Source organism: Hipposideros armiger, unplaced genomic scaffold (genome assembly GCF_001890085.2).
Source record: "Hipposideros armiger isolate ML-2016 unplaced genomic scaffold, ASM189008v1 scaffold_158, whole genome shotgun sequence".
Taxonomy (NCBI): domain Eukaryota; kingdom Metazoa; phylum Chordata; class Mammalia; order Chiroptera; family Hipposideridae; genus Hipposideros; species Hipposideros armiger.
Window position 1 is genome coordinate 2,802,400 of NW_017731508.1, and position 6,672 is coordinate 2,809,071.

A 6,672-nucleotide genomic window follows, 5' to 3' on the forward strand; every position below is an offset into this window, starting at 1 on the left:
TGATCAGATATCAAGAGTGAGGGGTGTTGGCTAAACCAACTTGAAAGGATTTTTGTTAAAATTGGTCAATGCAAATGGAAGTCCAAAAGTCAAGGCCTACTTGGGAAGAGAATTCAGAAGAGACTGACTAAAGTTTGGTCGAGGAAAGACTGAAAGCAAAGACGTGCCTTTTGTAGCTCATGAACCCCCAAACTGGGTCAATGGCAGCAGGTGGCTGTCAGCTCACAGCCACCAAGGCAATGGAGGAAGAGTGGTCTGACCATGGTGTGGACTCTGTGACTCCAATCCCAGTGCAGAGTGATCAATGTAGGTCATGCTTTTCATTCTTGTTCCAGGATGTCTGAGGTCACAGGGATTGGAATAAGAAGGAGAACACAAAACATTCTGTGAGATAATAAAGAAAAAAGAAGGAATATACACTCTAAAGTGGGCATTTCTCCTCTCTGCCTTTCACCAAAGTGAGGTTGCTGGCTTTTATACAAAATATTTAAAATAGGTTTATCTTCTTATTGGAAATGTAATATTATAATATTTGTTATTTAAACATTAGAAAATACAGACAAGTAAAAGAAACAACCCATAATACCACTATCCAGAGATATTCATACCTAGGTCGTTATACATTATACATATAATGTATTGCATATAATGTATATATACATTATAGAGAGGGGGGGAGGGAGAGAGGTTCAAAAAGAGGTCATACTGAATATGTAACTCTGTCTCCTACTTTTCCTTGTCTACCACATTATTTCAATGTTTCTAAAATATTTCCATTACATAAATTTACTAAAATTTATTTTTCTAATCTCTGTATTGTTGGGCCTTTACATTGTTTTCAATTATTCACTACTATAGGTAAAGATAATTTCACCACTATCCTAACAACTAAATCTTTACTCCCATCCACAATAATTGCCTAGAAATTGAATTGCTAGACCAAAAAGCATAAATGTTTTTGAAATTTTGCCGAGAGGCATCTTTCTAGAACACAAGCCGCATCTTCTCTTGTCCCGATTTTAAACCCTTTCAGGATCACCATTTCTGCAGAATAAAGACCAGACCCTTTAACAGTGAGACCCCAGCTCTCTGTCCTGGATCCTTCTCCTGTTCATCCTCCTCTCAGACCACTGCCTGGCTTCCATACTCCGTCGCTCCAGTAACCCCAAGCTGCTCAAATGTCTGGAAACATGCCAGGGTGGAATGCTTTTCTCTGCCCCTTTTGTCCATCACACTTCTTTATCCTTGAAGTTTCAGCTCAAGTGTTACCTTCTCCAGGATGCCTTGTTTTACCTGGCCAACTTTCGCCAGCTCCCCGATTGGCTTAGGGACCCCATCCCTAAGTCCCCGAATACAATATCTGCAATATACTGTGTTATAGTTATCTGCTTAACTTTCTATACACATGTCCCACCACTGCCACCATCACCTCCACGCACACACACCCAACACACTCCTATCAGTACCCAGAGTATGAATCATTGGGGGCTGGGACCATGCCCATGATAGATATTCAATAACTGTCTGTTGATTAAATGAATGGATTAGCCATCTAATAAAAGAAAATATGTTTTCTAGAAAACTCACATTTTTTTTTGTAATGATAGCAATAAGAATTTTAAAAAATGGAATCTTTACCAGGTTTTCCAGTGTCCATTTGTATATAAGGCAAACGTTGATTGAACAATATAACTTCTCCATCACTAGGGCTCTATCGGAGCCTGAATTGATTTAGCAGAGTGAAATTTAGCCTGTGTCCCAATGGCATTGCTGATAAGGAGGTTGAGATCTCTTCATTGAAACAAGCAGACACATTCAGACTTGCTAGTGGGTGATTTGGAGAACTACCATGCTGGAAAATAACTGAATGAATCATATTTCACACTGATTAAAGCAACTAAAATCAGAAACCAAAAAAAAAAAAAAAAACAACCCAGGGCACATGCATATTTCCTGTTGTGAAGGCTACAGGGATAAAACCTCAAGGGATTTGATGTTCCCATCCATGTTAACACAAAATGTTGTCAGAAAGTTTTAAAAGACAAGGACTCATTTGTCAGGTTCCCCATGAAAATATATTAGTCTTTGTAGGGGCCCAGCCTACTGCTGTTGAATTGACTTTCCAAAGTAATATGCTAAAATGTCAGGCCCCAGGGGTCAGTGGTCAAGCAGTTAGAAAAACAAAAACCTTCAGCCTGCTTCAGGGCAACTGAAGATGGGGAGGTCCTCAGGGACTTACCTCTTAGATTGGGCATCAGGGGATGGGCAGAGGACTGTAAAGGAATTAATGCTTAAAAACCACAGAGAACGAACAGTGCTTGACACAGGACATGCTCCATACGAGGTTTTTGTAGAATAAATAAATCATTATTCTTTATTCATTAAAAAAATATCTGTTTAGTACTGACTTTGTGCGAGTCAACTTGAGTAAAGCCAGTTGACTTATCCAGCTGAGGGTTTTGAAAGATTGTTCAATTTAGGCAAAAATAGAGTTAAAATATGTTCCAATAATCTGACCTCCTCAGAAGGACACACTGGCTGGCTTCAAATCGTGGCTCTTTCTTTTATTAGCCCCGTGGCCTTGAGCAAAATGCCTAAATCACCCTAATTCTCAATTTCCTTCTTCATAAAAGGGGAATAATGGAATCAAATTGGTTCTCCTGAGGATTAAATAAGGAAATCAGTATAAAGCACTTTGCTTTATGTTGTCCGGAATTCATAGAACTGTTGACTAATTTAATATGATTATTAGTGTTCATTGTTGCTGTTGTTATTCTTCTTTTTGCCATACTTTAAATTAGCCTTTAAGAATCTATTGATCTATGTTTGAGACATAAAAGAGAGAACACTTTCTGTTTCTCATGCCAATTCTGTTTTGGTTTAATTTTTTTTAGAAAAAAACTTTTTTTACAATTATGAAATATATTACACTTTGAAAAGTGCATAAAACATAAATGTATTCTTTAAAAAATAATGATGCTCACCTACTCTCAACTTCTTCCCTCCAAGAGGTAAACGCTTTTATAGTAACCACTGCCTTCTTTCCTTCCATAGTTTCAGCACATAAGTTTTCCCCCTTAAGCAATATAGTTTATTTTTGTTTATTTTTGGATTTTAGATAAATGAAATTATGGTAATTACAGTGGCCAGCTTCCAAAATGACTTCCAGTGATCCTGGTCTCCTGGTGGTCTCTTCCTACATTGAATCGGGGCTGGTCTGTGTGACCGACTTGTAAAGCTGTCACAAAAGATGATTGTAGCTTCTGCCTAGTTCTCTTAGATGGACCACTCCGGAGGGAGCATCAGGAAAATCAAGCAGTCCTGTGAAGGGACCCATATGGACAAGAAGCGAAGCCTCCCACCTACTGTCAGCACCAACTTGTCAGCCTGTGATTAAACCACCTTAGAAGAGGATCCCCCAGTCCAAGTCAACCCTTCGGGTGGCTGCAACCCCACAAGACATTGGTCTGTAACCTCATGAGCAACCCTGAGCCAGAATGGTTCCAAGCCACTCCCAAGTATCGGACCCACAGAAACCATGAGCAATAATAAATAATTTCTGTTGCAGTAAGCCAAGAAGCTTTGGAGTAATCAGTTACGCAGCAGTAGATAAATAACCAGGAATTGTACTGTATGAATTGTTTTGTATGTCAACATTTTAAAAGTTTCATTTATGATACTCTGTATACCATAGTTTAATTTAGTTACTTGTATCATTGTATAGCATTCCATTGTATGGATACATTTTGGGTTGATTTTTATAAACATTTGTATCTGTAGGGGAAATTCTTGACCTATAAGGCTTGAGAAGAGGTATTTTTTTGTTGTTTTTTTTTTAAAGATTTTATTGGGGAATTGGGGGAGGGGAACAGTGCTGGGGAATCAGGGAAGGGGAACAGAGAAGTTGCTGTTCTTTTGTTTTCAGTCTAGTTGTGCAGGACGTTGCTTCACTGGCCCACGTTGGTATTATCATCGCACTCTTCCAGGGTGAGGCAGGTCGGTTGCCAGCCTCTGGATGGCCACTCAAGGTGGCTCTTGGCAGCTCACACTGGCTGCTGGCCGCTCACGCTGGCTGCGGACCACACACGGTAGCTTATGGCAGCAGGGGCTGCAGCCTATGCCGTTGCCGGCGACTCACGGCCCAGCTCTAGGTTGAACTGCTGTTCACCATCTTAGCTGTAGAGTGCAGTGTCACTGGCCCTCATGTGGGATCTGAACCGGGGCCCTGCTGCTCAGAGCTGGCGTCCCAAGCCCGCTCTTAACCAACGTGCCACTCAGCCGGCTGGAAGAGGCCTTTTTTTATTTGGGGGCCGGTTCTCTGCAGAAATGGGAGGGAAGGATAAATAGCGTTTGACACCATTGAAGCCAAACTTATCATTATTTCAATAATGCAAATATGTTGAATAACAAAATAAATAAGCAGGTTTTGGAAAGATCCTTATTTCTTTTCACTGTCAACAGAGTTATCCTGAGTGACAACCTTATTCATCCTTCATATCGCATCAGATAGTCATTGGACTTCTCATCTGTGATTCTCAGAGACTAGGCGAAAAGATGGACTGGAGACATTTACTCGCTCCTGGGATAGACAATTACGTGCCACATAACAACGTTCAGTCAATGAGGGACCACATATCGGACAGCAGTCCGATAAGCTTATAATGGAGCTGAAAATTCCCATCGCCTAGTAACATCATACGGTGCTGAGGTCCTAGCACAATCCATTCCTCACATGTTTGTGGTGATGCTGGTATAAACAATCCTACTGCGCTGCTGGTCTATAAAAGTACAGCACATACAGTTGCAGTAGGAAGAGAGCTCTGCCATCTAGGTGTATAAGCACACTCTATGATGTTTGAACAATGACAACATCACTGGACGGCGCATTTCTCGGAATGAATCCATGTAGTTAAGCTGAGTTGTACAGTATTTTCCACTTACCGACAATTAAACCAAAGCAAACATGTTGGCTGCTGCAACCCAGAAAGCCATGTTTCCTTAACATTTAAGCTGTTCAGTCAAGCCAGAATCTTGAGAACCTTCAACCCGCAGCTTGCTGGACAGCTCAGCTCTGCGCGCCCCACCTCTGTTTCAGTAGGACACAGAGGTTAACTAAGAAATGAGCACTGCAAATCAGTTACCTGGTGAAAAATTAAGGATACAAATTTCATTTCTAGAAACGTGAACTGCAGAACTACTCTCACAAAGGTGTGAGGATGTATACACAAGAATTTTTATTACAGTGTATTTCATTATTTTGAAAAACTGGATCCATGGCACAGGGGCTATAGATAAATTATGATGCACATCCTTACAGTGGGATTCTGTGCAAAGGTTAGAAACAGTGAGCTTGAGCTCTATGTGTGGACATAGAAAGATATCCAAAGTAAATATTACATTNGTTCAGATCCCACATGAGGGCCAGTGACGCTGTGCCCACTACAGCTAAAATGGTGAACAACAGCTCGTCCTGGAGCTGGGCTGCTGCGAGTCGCTGGTGACAGCATAGGCTGCAGTGGGGCTGGCCGGCAGCGGGCCTGAGCTTTCGTGAGCTGCCTGTGAGCCACGAAGAGTGCAATGACAATACCAACATGGGCCAGTGAAGCGACGCCCTCCACAACTAGACTGAACAACGAAAGGACAGCAACTTGTCTGTTCCCCTCCCCCAATTCCCCAATAATAAAATCTTAAAAAAAAAAAAAGAATTATTGTTGAGTTTATTACATGTGATACTGATATTGTGCCTATCTTATTTTTTTAAAGTTCCTATCCATTAGTCAGAGTAAAATGTTGAAACCGGGTAATGTGTTATGGAAGTTTACTTCTTTCTCTACTTTTGTGTATATTTGAAAATTTCCATGAAAAAAATTAAACTTAAAAAAGTGACAAAGAGAGTAAATGGCCATAATGCTTTTTTTAAATGGGGGATACTTTATGATAAAATTAGATGAAAAGACATGTCATTCAAAAAGAGAAAATGGACATAAGGAAGTTATGGACGCAGGATTGCATTTGGTATGTCTGAGGAAAGAGGCAACAGAAACTGACTATGGTTGATTTCAGCAGAAAGGAATTTATTGAAAGTGTATTGAGTAGCTCACAAACCCTCAGGAATGGCAGCAAAACCTGGCACAGATGCTGTGCAACTAGGAACAACTCCAAAATCTATGCCATGTAACTGGGCTAGTGAAGGCCCCACTGGGGCCACCACTGTGTCACTAAACATCACAGATTGCACCATTAACATGGCAGGACATGAGATGTTGTAGAAGTGCTGCTGGAAACTGGATATAGCCACACCACCCACCATCAGAATGGATCAGACAAAGTTCCAATTACTTCACCTATTTGTCATTCAGTCCAAAGTCAAGGCTAGACTCAATTGGCAGATCTAGGTTTTGTGTCCAAATTCTAACTACCCAAAGCATCCAGTAACTTTTTTGTCTCACTACTATAGAGACTTAACATTTTTCAAAAATAAAATGAACCAATAAAATAAAAAAATCTTAAAAAAAAGTAAAATGAACCTATTTTGCAGTCTCCCTGACAGCAATAAGTGCAGTTATATGTACCAAAACACATAAAGAGTCCCCACCCCACCCCCTTTTTAAACATAATCTAATTTAACTTTTGTTTCTCTTATTTGAAGTATATATATATATATATATATAT